This window comes from Etheostoma cragini, chromosome 8, assembly GCF_013103735.1.
Source record: "Etheostoma cragini isolate CJK2018 chromosome 8, CSU_Ecrag_1.0, whole genome shotgun sequence".
Taxonomy (NCBI): Eukaryota; Metazoa; Chordata; class Actinopteri; order Perciformes; family Percidae; genus Etheostoma; species Etheostoma cragini.
The window spans coordinates 14,972,317-14,993,834 of record NC_048414.1 but is presented as its reverse complement, the minus strand read 5'-3'; the positions used below and the strand labels follow the sequence as shown (position 1 = coordinate 14,993,834).

General features: G+C 39.3%; 1 protein-coding gene and 1 long non-coding RNA gene across 3 annotated transcripts in view; one reads left to right on the top strand and one right to left on the bottom strand.

The window, feature by feature from the left end:
* LOC117949414 (PDZ domain-containing RING finger protein 4-like) overlaps nt 1–21,518 on the bottom strand; it is a 113,341-nt gene that overhangs the window by 53,777 nt on the left and 38,046 nt on the right. The gene's annotated exons all lie outside the window — the stretch shown is intronic.
* LOC117949470 overlaps nt 1,846–21,518 on the top strand; it is a 28,329-nt gene continuing 8,656 nt past the window's right edge. The window contains exons 1-3 of the long non-coding RNA XR_004657690.1: nt 1,846–1,857; nt 8,523–8,608; nt 13,035–13,043. This is a non-coding gene — a long non-coding RNA (uncharacterized LOC117949470). The remainder of the gene's footprint in view (nt 1,858–8,522; nt 8,609–13,034; nt 13,044–21,518) is intronic.

Genomic DNA, 21,518 nt, shown 5'->3' with positions numbered 1-21,518 from the left:
ACATACACACACTCATATATATATACATACATACACACACACACTCATATATATATACACATACATACACATAAACACACACACACACACACACACACACAAAATGTATTTATTTTTCGGTGACATCTATTCCGTGCCATGCCAGGTGGGAGAAAGCCATCGGTGTGCCTGAGGCTCAGCTTAAAACCTTTACCCAAACTGAAATGCTCCAGAATGAGAATAGCGACAGATCCGGTTGTAATAACAGACCTGCAGATGGATGACACGCTTGTTTCTTCACGCAGAGATTAGTCTGGAATTATGATGATACCCCCGGGGCAGGAATCTTATTTTCTGTCCTCCTGATAAGAAAACCAGAGCAGACGTCAACCAAAAGAAAAAAGAGAGAGGGAGGGAGATGTGTGTGATTTAACATGCTGTGCCGCATGCTGGTGTGTTGGCACTCTAATTTAGGTTACTGGATCAGATAGTGTCTGATGGGTAATGTGTAAATGTTGGCTACAACAAATACAGTTCCATGTCCTGTAGCACAACTGAGTCTGTTGTGTTTGCATCAATTTGGCACTTCATAAAACCATGTTTAATTAAATGTGCTGTAACTCAAAACATAACACATCTGGATAAGTGTGAATGTGTGGTGTGAGTAACATCGAGTTCCAAACTTGTTTTGCTACAATGTCTCTTTATAACCTCATTCCGTTGTTCCGCTATTTTTGTAGAGCTTCAAGGTTAGGGCAGGTGCATCTTTGATTTGCCTATACAATACTTTTACTTCCGTTGTAAGTGTCCTAATCCCCTTCCTTCCTCATTCTCACTCATTGCTCAAAGATCCCATTTCTTTTTATTAATAAAAAAAGGAAAAACAGCCAGTAAGGGATTTATTTCATGTAAATGATGTGTTTATATACACGATAGTGATTCAATTCAACGTTAATAACCGTTGACTCTGTTGAAGGCTACATCCTTTTTTGTTTCGATATATATGAATGGCATTTTTTTTTTTTTATTTAACTTTCAATGTTTTATAATTTCTTTAATGTTTAATCTCAACAGAGCTGAGATGGCATTGGGAGGGAGGGAGACACTTTTGGTGGGGGTTGTATTTAATAAAGAAAATAATAATAAAAAAAAGAAAAAAAGAAATCAGGTTCATAGGTCAGGATGTCCCCTAAAGAAAATTGGTCAACGGATGGAAAGAAAGTTTATCGACCATTTTGATTAAAAAAAAGAATAGTTTTGTCATTTATCAAGCAATATGCAAAATGTTCTGAGTTTCAAGCTTCTTAAGTGTAATGATTTGCTGCATTTTGCAATTTTACATCATTCAGAATATTTGAGGGTTTTGGACTGCTGGATGGATAAAACAAGCAATTTGAAGACAACAATTCTTTGTTTTCCATTCACGACATTGGTTTGAGGAACACACACACACGCACTTCTTTCCTTTGAACAAAACTCATTGTGGCTCATCTCTGTTTAAGGAGAGTGACAATTTGATAAAAATGAGTGTGATTTTTAAAAAAAAAGGAGTCCACAAAAGACAAGAGGGAAAAAAACAATTTCCCAAACCACTGAAATGTAATTGTTTCCTCTTCTGTTATTTCTGACAGAACAAGGAGTAATGTCTGCAAATCCCCATCCGTACAATTTTTTTTTTTAAACCTTGATCAAAGAATACAAGAGGAGGAAAATATTTCATTTGGTTATAATATTCACGATTACAATGTCAAATTGAGACCTGACACAGGTACTTCTTGTATTTATACACCGTGAAAAACAATCAATTAGATTGTGTCAGTTTATACTTTTTGCAGTGTCCTCAGTTGCAACTGCTCATGGATCAAGAAAAATATAAATGTCTTTGTAGATTTGCACTCTTGGACGCAGAAATCAGAAACTAATAAATAAACAGGGTTGACTCCTCACTTTTGCTGTCTGTCTCTCCAGCAGTTTATATCCCAAAGGATAGTCATTGATTTTCCAGTTATAATCAACACCAAAATTATTGAATGTCATGTGTGATGATAAAGTATTGGGGTCCACAGGCACTTTTCCAAGATGGGTTTTCTGAACATGGTCGTGTCACCATGGCAACCCCGGCTGTTTGACAGAGCTTATGTCAAAGAACTCTTCTGCACAGATTCATCTTTTTAAAAAATCCCTTTCTGCTGGAGGCACCGAGAGGTTAGCCCCCCAGTATACCCACACACACACACACCCTTTTTAAAAAGGTTTCAGTGCTTGACTCTCTATGTGACAAAGCTAGACCTTTAATTAGCAGGTTGCAGGCCACAACAAGAAAGTTTCAAAATAAAACATGGAAAAAAACGGCAGTTGCACATTTGGTACACCAGCTGTAGCATCAAAACATTTCACACAAAAGCATTGATCAGGGAAGACAAACCAGGGTCAACAAGCAATAAAAATCAGGGCTCTACATCTACACTGTGGACAATATGTACAGCATAATCATATGAAGCCGCATTTCTTTGTAGCAGCCATTTAATGAGATTATACATCTTGGATGTGGTGTTTTATTGATTTGTTAGTTGTATGCTTGATGCTTGATGGACCTCGAATAGCTATAGGGCATCCTCACCACTCATGTGGGACAACAAATCTGCTGTGACCCTGAACTGAAGCATAACAGTACTTCACACCCTCATACAAATGGGTCTTTTGTCTGCCGGAGAAATCAGCTCAGCATTTTGTTAATCAGATATTGCAGTATCGAACCTACAAGAGTGGCCCTATCAGGTCTACAGAGACAGACAGGGGGGTAGCTGGATGTGTATCCCTGGATAAATGTATGTTGTGCTGGGGAAATGTGGGAGGGTGAACCATGACAAACTAATATGACCTCGGATCGGCAAGCTCATCGTTTCATCGCTCAAAGAGTCTATCTCAGAGTTTTGGGTCAACACAGGTCAACGTTTCCCTGTTTACTTTGGTGAGGAGAAGGCCCGGGATGTGCTGCCCTGCCAAAGACACTGTTAATAAACAGGAGATAAATTCCTACCCCCCTCCAACAACCTTCTGGGAATAGTTTCCAGCCCACAGCACACAGCAGATTAAACCAAAGGGGAACAATATTCACAAATCAGCCAATGGTTATAATGAAAGAAGCAACAGTATCTGTCAGAGGGCTCTCTGTCCTTTCTAACCCCTCCTTAACAAGCTCATACTGTAGGAAGCTCTCTGAGAAACTACCACTATCTAGATTTTGCCCACTGAATGTGCTTGGAGGGACCCAGTTTTTCTTAAGGTGGCATATGCATGTGACAAGGCAGGCGAGAAGGATCCCTACCAAATCACACTAATGCACGGAAGTGTTCCTGTGGGAATATTTTGTTCCTACACATGCCCATCAAATTATCGCAATCCTGCTATGTACATATGCAGCATATCGGTCGTTGTAGCATTATTTGAATTCATTCATTTTGGATATATTCATATTGACATGAAAAATGTTTCATTTGTGTTGAATACATTTAAACATTTACATACTATGCCAAACCGTACAAGCCCTGTGATACCCGTCAGAACTGTTTTATCAGGATAGTGTTGTATTACAGTAAGGGTTGTTCAAACATTTATCTGTCCAACTTCTCTGACTCTCTTTTGGATGGCTCACATTTAGTCATGTTGCTGCCACAGACAAAATAAGAAATGAGTGTAAAGGTTCTACGGACATTGTTCAGAAGAAAGAGATAAACATAAATCAGGACAGACAGACAGACTGACAGACATTCATCCATTGTGCGGCCAAGAAATATTGCGCCACTGAATGTCATGTTGGAGGGTGATTTGCCCAAAAAGACAGTTTAAAAAACGCAAACAGGCAAAGAAAACCTTTATGAAAAGCGTCAAGGGACTGTCAGGATGGATGGGAGAGTGACTATGTGGCTGAAAAAAAAAGAAGAGATAAGCCAGGAATTCTTCAATACAGGTATTGCACAAAACTTACACAAGCTGCAAATGTAAAATGTACGTGTTGTGGAAGCATAAAAAAATCTTAAGTTTACATGATGAAACAGGCTTTAAGACATATGTAATTTAGGTACATTTCCTAAAATCCAGTTCAATGGGGGGCTGATTCTCTTTGATAAGGTGAAAAAGACAAATGTTTATAAAACGTTATGTCTCAACCCAAAGCAGTAGGTGCATGGGGTTGAGCTGAAACAATATATCACGCTTATTTATTGAATCAACAGAAAATTAATCAGCCCCTTTTTTGTTAATCAGGTATTTGTTTAAAATCACTCTCAGGTTCTGGCTTCTTTAATGTGAGGATTTGAAGCTTTTCTGTTTTGTCCATTTTTATCAAAATATATTTGTCATTAGGAACTGTTGGTCGTACAAAAGCGGCAATTTAAAAGAGATCCCTAGGGCTCTGGCAAATTATGACTTTTTTCATTATTTTCTTAAATTTGATTAAACAATTAATGAATCAGGAAATAATCTGCATATGAACTGATAACAAAAACAACAGTTGCAGTCCTGCGTGTTTATATGAATATGTGTAAAGGGTAGAATGGAAACTTAGTAAATTAACAATCTGGTATGTGGAAATCTAAAATAATTATCAGTGTCTTAGCGTACACTACTGGTATGTTCACAGCAACAATGTTGAACCAAGCAGTATTTTATCTATACACATGTGTGCTCACCTGCGTTTGCTTGACTTGGCTTACAAACCCAGGGATATCCAGTTCTGCGTTCAGTCTTCTATGTTATACGGTGCATTTCTTGTATATAACACAGGGACGCTGATCTTGAAAAGCACAACAGCAGTTCACAGCTCCATCTGTGATTCTGCAGAGGAGCATCCTTACCCCTTCCCTCACCCTGCTCTGCTCCTCGCATCATAAAACTGCTGTTAGCTAATACTGTGTGTTTAATTCCTCATTGTGGAACTCACCTCAGGGTGCCCCTGCCAACCCCTTCTTGCAGGAGATTTACAGTCAGCCATTTTGTGGACTAATTGCCCAGTCTTAGAGCAGAGAGGTCAGCCATAGTCAACACAAGGAGCCAGCTCACACGCCTGCTACAAGCCAAACCAGACAGAGGGAAAACTCCTCAAACAGCAGGACACAGCACGACAAGGGTCTCCTTGAGTAGAAATAAGGTCTGTCAGATGCAATCGCTCGTACTGCACTCCATTGTTTGGAGATAAACAAGTGCCAAATCATTTTTCCCACAGACTGTATGTTGCCTGAACATAAATCAAAGTCAGATAAGAGGCAGATTTGTGATAGTGGAGATGGATCCGCTGCTTGCTCTCCTTGATATGGATCTAATCTTTTCACTTTGGATCATATTTGTGATTCATCTTCTCCTCCACCCATATCATCAGCCCTTTCTTCATACATAACCAATATTCCGATTGGATGGATAAGACTGATGCTCTGATGCCATAGAAACACAAACAACTGAGCCAGTCTGCCATTCAATCCTCCTCTCACATTAACATTTCCAGGAGATCATGCAGGTATTATTACATCTGGTTGTCCACCTCATTGACTCCTCTTATTGGTGTTGAAGAGTTAACAGATCAGTCCACTCCTTACCATTTACTACACTGACTGGAGGGGTTCTGCGGATTATCTGACAGCTAAGCACTGTTTTGCCTTTGTCTGGTCTTTTGTAATAGCTCCTAATGACTATCTATTAAAGTCTACTACAGACTCCATGCTATTCTGAGCACTCTCCCTTTATTAGCATCGGGCTGGCACCCCCATCATTCAGTGATTCCCTTGACTTTTTCACTGCCGGTGAACCTTCCATCTATCTAATTAGCCACAATTTACTAATCACATAGGCCACTTTCCCAGAGCCATGTGCCCTCCATCAGTGAGCAGGGACAAAGGCTTGTTAATGGGAGTCTCCCCACCATTGCCCATGAGAGGTAGAAAATAGAGATTCCTCAGGTCAATTTAGACTCAAGAGCCATAAGATATGTAGAGTTACTGCCAGTGTGCAAAGTAGCCAGGTATAATGGCACCAGGCCAAAGATACAACAATATAAAACAAGACTGTGTGGTCAAAATAGACCTACAGCTTTCCAGCAAGAGAAGCATTAAATAAATCACAGGCTGCAAAGTTTGTCGAAAGCTACAACCTGCGAAGTGAGAAAAGAATTGGGGCAATTTCAAGTTTCATTTTACAAGAGAAGGTGGAGAAAATCGATAGGCTGAATGCTGGCTTATTGCCAACTTGCTGAGGAAAAAATGAGAAGATAACCAACAGCAGCAGGTTGTTTTTTTCCCTTACACCACACTCACAGCCCAGGATATTACATTACAAACACACCAACGATGTACAGTTGAGCAGCGCTCACACACACACACACACACACACACACACACACACACACACACACACACACACAGAAATAGAGCCTCATATCAGAGATGCTTGATCCAGTAAATACCACTTATTTTTTGGGTTTGGATCATATGCCATAACACAGGAGTTTGCTCCAATGATGATGCAAAATCCACCTTTCTAACAGTTTAGAACAATCCAACAACTTCCAACGCACATAAAAAAAAGTACACAATGTAGGGGTGGGTGATATGGACAAAATATGATATCTCAATACTTTTGGCAATTTTGACAATAATGATAATTAGACAAGATCCTTTAAAAATGTTTTTAAAAGTATTCATTACTTATTCGTGATAATAATGGGCAGAATGTTGAGTGAAAACAATTCTTATTTTCTTGTAGTATTCAAGTAATATGAATTGAACTAGTGAAGTAAAATTGGACTCTGAGTCAACATTCAGTTGTACACCTCTGTGCGCAGTTCTGTATGCTTTCTTGATGTTAGAGTATGTATAGTATGTTCTTCCCTTTAGTAGCACAATCCAAATGCACGAAAAAAACAGACTACAGACTTTAAAGACGCCTTGTTAAAGTCCCCTGCTACATTATGTAGCTATGCGCTGCAAGTTAGTAGACTATGGTTAGCAGGGGATCCAAACTTGTGCTAACATTAGCATCGGGGGCTATGTAGAGAGGGCTTCTGTTAAACAAATATTGGCTAATCTATTGTTATCAGTTTTTATCTGTCAAATAATTTATACAACTGTTGTCCTCTTACAATAATGTATTAAACACATTATAATATGTGTCCTTGTTTCCCAGAACGTTTTAGTAACAGAATGCAAATCAATGAGTCACACAGGATATGTACTCTTTCCCTTTTTAATGTGCGTTTCCATAGTCCAGTGAGTCTGACACACTGAGGCTCACATTAGTCAGTGTGACCATAACCCCGTGCAGCTGCTCATGTCAGTGATGGGCATCAATAACTGGCGCCAGGCCTGTGATTCGTAATTGTGTTGGAGGGGTCAGTGTGGGGTCAACAGGGCATTCCCCTGGCCTGTGTAATGAAGGGAACACAACTCTCCCTCACACCAACACTCTGCACAGCCATCTCCAATCTCAGGCCCCATTGCCTGTGTCAATCACACCATCAGTAATAGATGTGCAGTACAGCCTAACACTGCCAGAAAAAAAACTTCAAATTTAGCCTGCTTAGTTAAGCCACACACCCTAAAAAATATCCTTATCCTTTTTCCAAAAGAGGAAATATGTAAACACGTTCTGTTCATGGTTTATCTGGTGTGTTTGTCCTGTACTTTAGTCCACTATAGTGTTTGTTTATTATAATATAGATTTAAATTATTTTGTTCAGCCTTACCACAAAGACATAATTCCTTCTGTTTGTTCTCCTTCTTTATCATGTGTTGTCGGTGTATTTCCACACTCACTAGAGAAAAGCACATCCTTCATTCTGAACAACCCGATGTGCGGTAGCCTCACAGTTGGTTGATCGGGATCGGAGATGAGCTGCCTTCTTTAAATCTCCAATTACTTATGGAAGGCCGGTACTTGTGAAGAGCCATAACAACGAAGTCCACCACCCACCAGCTCCAGCTCAGAGATGTATTACAGGTCATCCATCACCAGTGGCTGGCGTGAGTCAGGGGAGGGCCCGATACACGCATGTGTCAGTCATACGCCAAGGGCAGGAGAGGTTCGTCTTTGAACTCTTAAGTGGAGGTAACAGGGCTCATTTTGGCATGATTGAATTAGACTTCAAAAGCTTTCAGGAGTTTGTGCACATGGGAAATAAAGTTTAAAAGCATATTTTGTGCACATTTGAGTCTGCCTCATCGAGACCTGAGAGATAATGAGAAGAAGAGAAACAGAAATGTTGTCATGCTGAGATATCCACGGTAATGATTAGGGTTGCCGGATATTGATAGAATGTGATATTGATCATGAATATTGCAATAGATAATAATTTTTACTTTTTTAAACGTGTACAATTACAGTTAAGTTACGGGAAAAGGCATCAAAATAGATTCTTAAAAAAAATTAAACAAGTTTTCTTACAACACAGGGTTTCTTTCAACTGACTGTCATATTGGCCTGGCACAACATGAATAAATAAATAAGGACCATGTCTACAGAACAGGACATGTTTTACTGGTTGGACAGTGTGAAAGAAAGAAATAAACAGAACACAACTTTTATTTCTCTTCTATGATTCGTTCCGTTTTCTTGTCTCTATTTCTTCACTTACACTGTCACTGTTGAAACATACACACAGTACGCTCCATAGGTTTTTGTCATGTAGTGGCCCCGTGTGCTGACATGCACTAACATGTGCAAGTGGCACTGTAACTGGCCAATGAAATCATAGCATTTCAAATCAAACACAACTAAGCCACACAGCCAACAAAAGGGACGCAGCTCTCCACAAAACAAACAGTGCATACTTATTGCGACACTTTCAATATAATATTGCTTTATTGAGACGATATATCTTGCACCCCTAGTTATGAGTTTGTTTGATGTTTAATTAACTGCACAACAAATAAATCTAAAAAAAAAAAATAAAATTCCATTACAGCCATATCTGGTTTAAATGTTATTCTGTCTCAAACCAAAGCACCAATATATTAGGGTGGCCGTCTAGCATAAACTGAGTCAGCTCAAAGTGAATGACTTTGGTTACATGAAGAACAATCTGTCCAATCAGTGTCTCTTTTCCAAGTAAGACACGCCAAAACATTAGTCAGTTACACTTCGCTTGAATAACGGGACACTGGAAACTGCTGCAGAGGACAAACAAACAGATGAGGGTGAACAGGAGAGAGATGGAAGAAGTAGAAGAGAACAAAAGACAGAAAGGATGTATGAGTGGGGGGCAGAAAGCCCACAAGGAGGAGATGGCATAGGTGTGGAGAGAGAGTGAAAAGAATGAGCGAAGATTTGCAAGAAATATGACTACACATGTTAGCAAGCGATCCAAGACGTCCACATTGTGTAAAATAACCTGTCCACTTAAGAAAGACTGCTCGCCTTTCTATCCGGGATGCTTTACTGTACACAAACAACACGTCCGATTCCCCATCTCCCTCCTCATACGTACATCTCCTCTTGTATATATTTAGATGCAGTCATACATCACCTCTGATAATGTAATTCCAGGAAATAGATTGGAATTGTTCACTCTCTTTTATAAAGATGGATTGTTCTGTCAATATCCTGGCTTGCTAGCATTAGCTCGCCACGCGGCATAGGACTTTCCATTCCCCAGCAAGAATGGTGTTTAATGCTTCCTTGAGAATATATGGCTGCTGCTGTTTCCATTATCCATTTAACAGCCTCTAAAAGGAGGATTTACTTCTGTAAATTAGCTCCTGTATAACATGATTGTATCATGGATCATAAACTTTAAGTCAATACAGCATGGGGATACCGTGGTTAGAGGGGAAAATACCAAACTGACCCTTTCCTCTCCTGACTGCTCAGTATCCAGGCAAGGGTGGGTGGCAGCTGTGTCTGGTAGAACTTTATCTTTTTCTTCCTCCCTGTACGAGGTTCCCCAATGTCCCACAGTAGCCATTTGCTCATCAGCCTATTACTTTCAATAGGCGTCGGAGTAATTGGCTATTTCACACATGTGAGGGTTGAGCTGGCAGAGGGTAAAGGCCAGGCAACCAGGCTGTCAGTGTCCTGCACCCTAGTCATCCATCAATTATTATCAGGCACGAGGAAAGCCACTGCAGCCCTGAGCCGGCACTTTGTCAAACCTCGTCCAGGGCTCCTTGGTTAATCTCTTAACATGTTTGAGCTTGTGTGTGTGAGAGAGAGAGTTTGTGGCTGTAATAAGATTTATAACAATAAAATATTTCCAATGAGCCTTGTTGGTACAGTAGAGAGAGAGAGAGAGAGTAAAGGCTTTTTAACATACTGTAAATCCCTATAGAGATCATCTGTTGATCACTTAACACTCTAATTTTAATACATTCTTTTAATTTGTCAGATTTTATATGAACTTAATAATAATGTAAGATGATGATTTATTTTGAAGAGTTGATGATCTGATATTTGGCGTGACAAAGTGCTTAACTGAAGGGATAGTAACCTATGTAGTGCATAGTTTGTCTGGCGAAAGGATACCGCTTCTGTTATCCACACCTGTGATAGATATACAGTATACACAGTACATCACCATGTACAACGATCAGAGGTCTCACTATTGACTAGGATTATTTTGCCGTTCAATCATTAATAGTAACGTTATAAGTAATGGTGGTCACATGGATTCAGTCACTTTGATAGAAATTACAATCAAAGCTCTCTGCCGCCTTAGCCCCAATATGTATATAAATGTAAATGTAAATGTGCTGTATTTATATAGCGCTTTTCTAGTCTTAACAACCGCTTTTACATCTACAGGAAACATTCACCATTCACACACACATTCATACACTGTGGCCGGGGCTGCCGTACAAGGTGCCACCTAATCATCAGATAAACATTCACACACATTCACACTCTGATGCGCAGCACTGGGGGCAACTCGGGGTTTAGTGTCTTGCCCAAGGACACTTCGACAATGACTGCAGGGGCGGAGATCGAACCACCAACCTTAAAATTAGCAGGCAACCGCTCTACCACTGAGCCACAGCCACCGTGTAAATATAGTAGTTAAGCATTTAAGACCTGCACATCAGCTATGGTGGCTACACTGTGACACCTTCACGCATAGCTATGAATCCAGTTTCCGTTCCATCAACCATTACACTCCAAATAAGGATATTGGGCAGCAAATTACATCACCTGGAGACAGATGATGACCAAAGGCGGTCATATTTTTGTCCAGCAAAAAACTAAGACAAAAGTACAACAGATTGGTTCTAATCGTTGTCTGCTGCTTGGCAGGTTTCCGACCGTGCTAAAACACAGCCTGTTTCTGGACACCAATGAAAGGGCTCATCTGGAGATGAGAATGTTCTTTATCTGGATTCATTATTCACATTTACTGTGATGTTGATTTACATGCAACAGCTTCATTAAGCATGCCAACTGCTGGGTTCTCTGCTCCAACATTCAGTATGTGTACATGCACACCAATATTCCAGAAGTATTCTGAATATAACAATATTCCAAATTTGATACAGGTCATCAGAGGAGGGTACGAGTTACATTTACTCCGGTACATTTACATGAGTAAGTCTTTGAAAAAAGTATACTTAGTAGTAGGAGTAGTTTTAAATCATTATACTTTTTACTTCTACTTGAGTAGATTTGTGAAGAAGAAACTGTACTTATACTCCGCTACATTAAGCTACAATCAGCTTGTTACTTTTTGTTTTACCTCTTTGGTATTCTACGAGTCATTGTTTTTATCCCCTCCGTGTACGCCTCATTTTATTGTTTTATTTTGACAGAGAGAGAGAGAGACTTCCGCTAAAGGCTCTACCACGTGACTGTGTTTAACCAATCAAACGTCGTTGTGCAGTCTCGTCAAGTGATCATACTCAATCTCAGCAGCAGGACCGGTTAGCTTTACAGTTGTAGCAAAACCAAAAATGACAGAATCAACTGTTGGCAACGCTGACACTGACGAGGAGGAACGACCTGGCCTCATGACGAAAGCATGTTTACCTTAGTAAAAGTGCAAAACAGCACTTACATTATGTCTAATTGAATCCTTGTGATAAAAAATAAATTAGCCATTACTCAACAATTACTCAGTACTTGAGTTGTTTTTTCGCCAAGCACTTTTTCGCTCTTAGTCAAGTAATCATTTGGATGACTACTTTTTACTTTTACTTGAGGCATATTATTCTGAAGTAACAGTACTTTTCACACAGTACCATTTTTGGCTACTCTACCCCCCATGTGAATAGCATGTTCTGGTTGGATATTCCGATAAGGCCCTTAAATAGCATTTTCCGATTAAGACGTGGGAAATTCTGGAATTGTTCGGGTTTTAGAGGCATTGTTTGTTGCAAATACTATGTGCATGTAAACTTACTGATAGTTGCATTTTCCACTCCATAGCAATGTTTATTCAATAATTCAACCATATTATCCACTGACATACTACCTGAGAAAAAAGGCAAATATTTACAGTATATGACGTTTGGGTCTTAATGGATCTTTATATTCACAAAAGGCAATGAGCCACTCTCTTTGCTCCTGCCATCTCTCCATCTCTCGCAGCAGCACAAAGTGAGTGTGAAGATGAAGGAGACCAGGCTTCTGGTTGGTTGGCTAGTTGGCAGGCTGGGTCCCTACTGACAGGTTGTGATATGTGTCATCTATCACCTATGAAAAGGCCTGAGGGCTCACCACACCAATCACACTAGTGCCAGATGTTACAGCTGAAGCACTGCCCCCCCCCCCCCCCCCAAACACACACACACACACACACACATAAATCACACACAAATAAACAACCTGTCAAATAACACATGCAGAAATATGCCATTGCTATTCACAATGTATACACCGATGCATGAGCAAAATCATATAGATTGAGGACACAGAATTTAAAAAAGGAAATTGATCAAATCTCAATTCAAGGAATTGTCCTTAAGATACATGACAGTAAAACAAGTTAGCTGGAAACAAAGTGCACCTTTGGAATGCTCCAAACCCCACATGTAAAATAAGGCAGAGGACATTAAGCACAATGACTTCACCGTCAAGATTATCAGCTTTGAAAAGTAGGGATTCTCCCCCACACCTCTGTTTCTGATGGACCTGTGAAGACAAAAAAGGCCACCTTGCTGCATGACCAATAACAGCAACAACTTCTTGTCTCTCTATCCCCGAAAGGGGCCAGACATTATGAGCCCGCCTGTCAAGTAGCCACCAGCCTTTCCACAATTTCCCTGGATGCACACAGGAGCAGTAACTCTCAATTAGTCTGAGGGAAAAAAAAAGCAGTTTGAACTAACGCTGTTGATGAACCCTAAAACACAACGCTAAAGGGCATGGATGAAAATAAAATCAGATATTCAAATCGTATTGTGCAAAAGCTGTCATTAGGTTAATACGGTCTAAACTATTTTAATAAGCTGGATCTCTCTCTCTCTCTCACACACAAACACAAAATTACTGATTGGAAATAACCATATTAGAAATTGTAATAACCCCTCTGAATCTCACCCCTAAATTGATTGATTGCTTTTGCTTAACCACCATACGCTCTGAATATGATTCATTCACTTTTTGATCTGCAGCGTTATTCAAATGTAGCCCTGTGAGTCTGCTTTCAGAGGCCGACGGCTGGTTGGGTTTTCCATGTTATTTCTGCTGGTGTATTTCGGAGCTGTGTAAAAGGGGAGGTGGAGGAGGGGAGGGGTCGTGTCGAGGTAATAGACCTCTTCGTACTGTGTGTTCCTAGCATGGCTGAGAGGTATGAAGGGCGATCCTTTGGCTGCCTCTATAATCACACTCTTGGATCCGTAGAGAGTTAGGCAGCTGTAGAAATGTTAGTGTTGATTTATTAAGAAGGACTTTGATGGTTGTATTAGACTGGGGTTTGACATTTTGGATGCCAATGGTTCAAGATCATCTTTGAATTACAAGTTACATCTCACAACACAGCAAACCTCAATGAATTATTTTGTAGTCTAAATAAATGTATCCGTTATTTCATGAAAATATGTCAAAAGGAGTCTTTTTTTGATGATCACAATAACACAAGTTACAGCTTCAGCACCATAGAAATGTGAGGTATATCCTCCGGTACGGAAAAGCCAAAGCCCAATAAATGATTTTGACCTGCCATTGTGGTGACAAAATAAATTTCAATTACAGCTATGTGAAATTGGATTTACTTGGAGCATTAGGGGATTGAGAATCGTTGAAAGGTTTCACGCTTCTGCTCAGGTGCTTTTCTTCTAGACGAAGGCTCGTCTCGGTCACGGGACCTGCAGCTTGTGGCTGCTGAGCTTCAACGCTGGCTTTACTGGCAGTCTTATGAAATCAATAAGTCACTTTGGACAGACATGTTTTCTCTGGTAACAGCTCACACAGAATTAATACAGATGATTACAGGTTGCCGCCATTTTGGGTCATTTTTGTCCACCTGTTGACCTTCCATGGTGACTGGGTCCACTTAACGTAGGGTGACCATATTTTGATTTCTGAAGAAGAGGACACTCGGCCCGGCCTCAAAACACAAATTCAGACTGAGGCTTCTCAGAGGTTAATGAATATGCTTTATTATGCCTCACTGGTATAAAAAATAACTTAATAAAATAAAATATTTAACAACCTGTAACAAAATAACTCTTTTAAAGTAAATAAATATGAAATAATGTTCTAAATATATCCTATTCTGTGTCAGCTTCAAAATCCAGCTTCAACTAAATATCTCTTAAAACCTTTTCAATGTATTAAGAAGGTTTTTTTGGTGTCCATGTGAGCTTTGAGGTCTCCAGCACCTTTATTAGACACTGAAACAAACGGGCTAGCTTTGCACAAGGTGCACTCCGTCTCCCACTTGTCCCGACCGGGACGGTATGTGGAAAGGTTTTTTTGCAGTTCAACTGTGAAGCTACACTTACGCTTTGGCATTTGGTGTGAACGCTGCTCCGCTGTCTGATTTGCTCCCTGTCTGTGCGCGTCGCAGAGCCGTTCACAAGGCAGCCTCTCCGGAATTACGCCACGCAACAAAGTACCGTAGTATTGTGTGCAAAGCGCCAGTCAATTAAAGTACACACTTAAAATTGTCCCATGAACACGGACATTGTCATGAATTTATAACCCCCCTCCCCCGACAATGCGTAAAAAATTTGACATGTCCGGGCAAAAGAGGACATTTGGACACCTCTAACTTAACGGCCATTTTGCACCCATTCTGTCACATGCCTTGATCACTAAAATGCAGAGCTGTATATTATCTCTGTAAATCAAATGTGGGATGTGAATAAAGATAGATTCTGATGTTCCAAATTCACCAACCTGTAATATCTGATCCAACATTAATACAACAGAGATTATTTTGTTATTTTATTCTCAAATTAACTGACAGATGTACAAGAACCAAGATGTGCTGGTATGTGCACAAACACAACAACAAATCCAACATCTATGATAGATTTCCAAAGTTGCAGAATGTTGATGTTCTAACCATATTTGCTGTAATATGAAACACAGCCACTACACATGACTGTTTATTAGTGCTGAAAAGGATTAGTTTATTGATCAGTAACACGATTTGGATGATCAACTTAAGTGATTATCCATAAAAATGCTAAACATTCACCGGTTCCAGTATCTCAGATGTAAGGATTTGCATTAAATCATTGCAACTTGAATATCTTTGGGTTGTGGACTGTTGGTCGGACGCAAAAAGCATTTGGAAGAAGTCCCCTTAAACTATGGAAAATCTTGAATGTACTACACAAGAGAAGCATATTAAATTAGTTGAGTAGAAGTCTGGATTCAATCAGTGTGGACAGAAGTTAGGTAAAACCTCCATCAGACTTGTCTTAAGGGTGGCCACTGAAGTGTTAATGCCAGCTAATTGATATACATAGAAAAGAGGGATTTTTGGGGCACTCCATCTGGACCATTTCACCCCAGGGTTAACTTCAACTACACATGGCCCTCTTATCCAGCGACGCATGACCCTGTGGGTCCTTGGCGCATTGAGTAATGCAAGTATCTCACACACCACATTCTGTGTTCAAACAAAACCTTTGTATAGCTTTGTCTCTTTCTACAGGAAAGAAGATTCTCACACATTGCAGGTGACATTTCCCTCTAAAGAGTCTCGCTATTCAGTCTGCGGCACAGTTTCACTGTTGAATGGTTTCTCTGAACGAACGGAAATGTGCCAGGCTTCAGTGAGTGACTCGCATTCACAATGGCCAATAACAATGAGAAATTCACCCCAAGTCCTGTTAAAACCTGATGTTATGTACCATCCTGCTCGAGGAAAAGCTTTTATGAAGCCGGGCATTACTGTCAGTAAAAACGCTCTCAGTGCAGTTGAAGCATTCATCTTTGTTGCTGGAACACATTCCAGACACAAGTGAACACTGACGAGGAAGTGAATCACAGTCTAGCTAAAGCTCAAATTGCTCTTAGTACATCAGGTATAAAGTTCAAGGAAATACTCTTAACATAAAGCTGAAAGTATAACAGGTCATTGTGTCTCCACATGCAGGTCTTGGAGCAGACAGTGTCTCTGCAAGCTCAAAAGAATGGATTAATGCCATGATAAGGCTCCTGAGGCAGAAGTCCTCACCCGTGCTGGCATGGCGAGTGTCACACTTGGGAATGAACAGGTCAGATGGGCTGGACATGTCAGAGGCACACAGAGGTTGCACAGGAGCACTACAGCAAAAAAAAAAAAATCGATAAAAATGAAGAAAAAAAAATGAAAGATAGGCTGGACATGTCTTCTGTAACAACACGTACCTCCAAAAAGCTTTTGAACTAGCTGTCTGAAAGGGATCCAATCGGCCAACAAAAGGCTTGAGTTCAAAGACAGCCTTTAAATGCTTTGTAAAACATCTGGTAATTGCTGCTGACACACAGAGAGAAACAACTAGAAAATAGTCTAAATAACCACGATTATGAAACAGAAAAATGCAGCAAGTTCAAAAAATGAGCAAGCATCATCCAGCAATATTTGGTAAGATTTGGATGATTGAACAGCAGCTTAAACCCCCTCCGTCTACACTTTTCCAACAGCTGAATAGGACAGGCTGCTTGCATTTTAACTTTTCTACCCATTTTGCCCAGCGATTGGCGGAGATGTGCAGAATGAGAGCGTAAACAGTTTTCTTTTACATTCTTTACTCAACTCCTGTCACTTTAAGAGAACAACAGTGCCACCACAGGATAGGGATCAGACTTACTTTACATCGTTATGGGCAGAATCCACTATGAGTCAATGCTTAAAATAGAAAAACAAATAGCACCCTTGCCTCCCTACACCATATTTCAACACATGCTTACTGTAGGCATATTGTTACATTTGATTAACTATTCCACATCATCCGTTGCCCATGTGTTCCCATGCTTCATGATTTGTCGGGTAACACTGAGTGCGTGATACGTCAGACTGGTTATGAATTCCTGTCAGTGACTAAATCTCATTTCCATATTACGCTCAGGCAGCTTTGATTTGAATATCACTCTTCCCAGTTCACCACTTCAGTCTTTTGAAGCAGGATTGGAGGTTGAGAGCTCTCAGCAGGGAGGTACTCAAAAATTTTGGAGATCTGTGGAAAACTGAGTGTGTGCATCTTTTTACACTCAGGAGTTTGACATTTCAACTGTCAATTTGAGTGTTTTGTAAAAAAAATAAAATAAGATACCTCCATGAAATAAATCATATTTTTAACAAAGGTTTATTTATTTAGAGAGTTTATTAAATCTATCATATTTTGTAAGTCATAATGAAATTCTTTCAGCGGCCCATCAAAGCCAACCAGTTCCTATTTTCGCTGGTCAAGTCTGTTCGATTTCTTTTAGGTACAACCAGACAATAAAAAGGTAGGACCATCTTATTGCCTTCATGTTTGAATTCTTCAAGGTATACAGTATATTCAACATGGAATATTTAAATCATATATGCGCGCATCCTTCACATTCCTTCTTTTTTTTTTCTACTGGCACCTCACAACACATCCTGTACCACCTCATACCAAAAGAGCTTTATTGGGTAAGTCCTGTATGTAGGAACTTACAGACCAAGAGAGACTAAACTCACTATTAACACTTCATCTTGAAAAAATATATGCTGTGGCCATGTAGAAATGTACTTCTTCAGCAACAATAGGGATAGGTTTAATATTGCAGTGATGCATCATTCTTACTGAAGCCTGACCATTATCGGACATTTATAGCTTATCACACACATTTGTAAACAATAAGTATTGACCATGTCCCGCTCAGTACATCTCTCATCTTATCTAGGTCACAGTAAGCCTTTTTCAAAGCAGACATTTTGAAATGTCATAACATGAAAAGCAGTGTTAATATAGGCAATGGTTCCTAAATTTTATTCTAGTGTCAATAAATGACACCCCTCAGGTGTGTACCAAGGGTGTGTAGGGTCTTTAATAACTTAATATTCTTATCAGGAATGTTATTATGTACTTCTTACACAATTCCCTGCCCCATTTACCAGCACTGCAGCAGGATGATTTCAGATTCAATTAATCCTACATTTTAACCTTTTAATTAGCATATTACAACAGATATTCATCTGACCAGCACAATGCATGAAACAATGGGTCCTGAACCCAAGGGTAAACAATACATGTGATAAAAAACAATGATGCCACATTCAACTGTGTATATTCTATCAGGTCTAGGATTTAGTCAAAAAATCTCTTGACGTTATCATTGTGCCTTAATAGCTTGTGACACTGTATTCAGGATTCAAGTGTGTGAATATTCAGATGTATTCACATAATTGGCCCTACAGTCTGTGTGCCACACTCATCTGTAAGTCTATGTGTGTGTGTCTGCACACAATGACAGGGTTACTGCCCATGTATAATGCATACCATAGCCCTCACAGCTGGCTCCGATAACACCCGCCAATGGCTTCATCTATCAGAGGTTGGGTAATGGCAGCGTTAGCATGCAATGATAGTCAGTCTCCATTACCATTCACACTTTTTTCCTTTTAGATGAGAGGTGAAGAGGGCTCCAAAGAGGCAGGGTGGAGAAAAATAAAAAGAGGGACAGGTGTACGTGACATTAACACCCTCAAGTCTGCCTTTGAAAGTTATGAGTGAATTTCAACATGTGCTAGTTGAAACTTTGGAAATGTAAAAACCTCTAAATTGTAATAAACTAAGGGTGGTTGATAAATAAAACCCCTTGAAAAATACACACAGAATCAAGTGTTTTAGTCGACTACAGCTGTAATGTACCTATTTTATGTAGCATAAAAGACAAGCGGGAGCTCATTACCATATGACAGTGCAGGTTGTATGTGGATTGGTTAATTAGAACACATTATCACAGCATTACAAATTTGATATTTAAGGAATTAATTGATGCAAAAAGCAAGCTACTAACAATAACATTGGAGAACAGTATGGGAGGATCACCTTAATACTTAGCATATTTAAGATTTTGTATCAATTTTATGAATGAGATTCTGTCCTAGTGGCCCAAGAGAGAACTGGGCAAAGAAAAACAATTTATCAGAATCTAGAGACTCCCCGGTGGAGAAAGTTGACTTTGTAGTAAAAAATAATTAAATACATTAACACTCAAGTACAGTAGAAGTAGAAATTTGATATTCTTGTACTGGAGTATTCTTTGTTATTATTGTACAGTCTCTTTCTAATACACTACATTTTAATAAAAAAAGTTTTACTTTTTACTTCTCTACATTTAAAATTCAGACTTTACGTGCAAACCAACTATTTTGGTGAACTGATGATTTTTGAGGTTTAGACAGTTGGTTAGACAAAGCAAGATATTGCAGATGTCACTGAGTTCTGGCCTGGGTAAATGTGATGTGCATTCCTCACTATTTTCTTATGTTTTACAAACTTAAGAAAGTAATCAGAAGACTAATTCATAATGAAACGTTGGCCTTATTTAAAAATAATTTAAAGATTCTGCTTACACATTAATGTGTTAGTAATACTAATCTAATGACACACTGTATTCAATTCACAGGGGGCATTTCTCTGCATTGTGTAATTTTACTTTAGATGAGCCCATTTTCCTCATCATCCTTAACATAATTTTACTTAAGTAGCATTTTACTCGTAAAAGAGTATTATAACAGCAAGGTATTGGTCCTTCTGCTTTAGTAAAGGATCTGAATACTTCCTCCACCACTGACTACTGCCATGTTTACTGTCGATACAAGTGGTATTTGTGATTGTGTAGTGATTTGGGAAAATTGACCCTGTGAGGTTAAAGGAAGTGAAAAGCTCAAACTAGAGAGGTTGCCTTCTCTAAGTGGCATCCCATAACATCATTAAAAAAAGAATTTTGGAAGGATTTGAAGTCTCTTTAGCCATCAGGGCAAGTGAATACGTTTTTAAGAAAATGCACTTCTTTTTTTTTCTCAGACAGACCGATGACAATGAAATAATCCAGGCTTATCAGTAGTTTGTTTTACTTTGAATCCTATCAAACCAGTACGTTTCCTGAATGATGACTGCAATTCCCAAAGAAGCAAAACAAATCTAAACAAACTCATCAACAAGGATAACTGCTGTCATCATGTGTCTCACCACAGTTACCCACTGGATGAGCAATTCTACTTATGCAAAAGTCCTGCCAGAGAATGAATGAGAAACAATCACACAGTGACTAGGAACCTCTGTTGAACTTTTCCCACAATTTAGCCAGGCTGTGTCATTTCATTGAGTGCCCTCACAATGCAGTGGACCATGCAATCTTGAGAAGGGAGAGGATACAAGGATCTTCTTCGTAATATCTGAGTCTGATTTAATTATAAATGTATAATTATTCCCCACTGTGCAGATTGCGGAATGCAATTAGTTTAGCTTAGCATAAAGCATAAAGGAAAAAAGGCAAGATGCATTTTTATTTGTTTGGAGGTGCTAGTAGGCATATTTTTAACTGTGGTGAGAACCAGGCTAGTTATTTCCCCCCCACATCCAGTCTTTATGCTAAGCTTAGATTAATGCCTCCCTGGCTATACATCAATACTTAAAAGCACAGACTTAACTTCCCCACAAAAGAAAGCAAATATGTCAAACTATTCCTCGTTTTCACTCAAGAGCCCAGCCAATATTAGCTTATATTAGCAGTGTCAGCTCATTTGCTGGCCAATAGGTAATAAGAAATTACAGTACAGAAGCAATATGTTTGAAGTAATTTAGAAAGAGTGATTCCACGAGTTTATTTTTGACTTGAACAATGTCCTGCTTAGTACATAGCTGATCTTGTTTATAACTTAACCAAAAAATCATCATGATTGTGATTTACATAATGCAAAAAAAAAAAAGTAATATTAATGTAAAGCTTTTGTAACTAAAATCTATGATCTCAACAAGGCTATTATTTTTTTAAAGATTTCATCAGAAATTTTAACTTACTTGGCTGTTATGTTGTGAAAAGAGTTTCCCTATCAGTATGTATTGGGATGTTAGCTAATGTACATACATATCATCTGCATTACTCAGGCATCCATCAGAGCTTCTCAAAAACCCAATGTGTCATTACAAGGT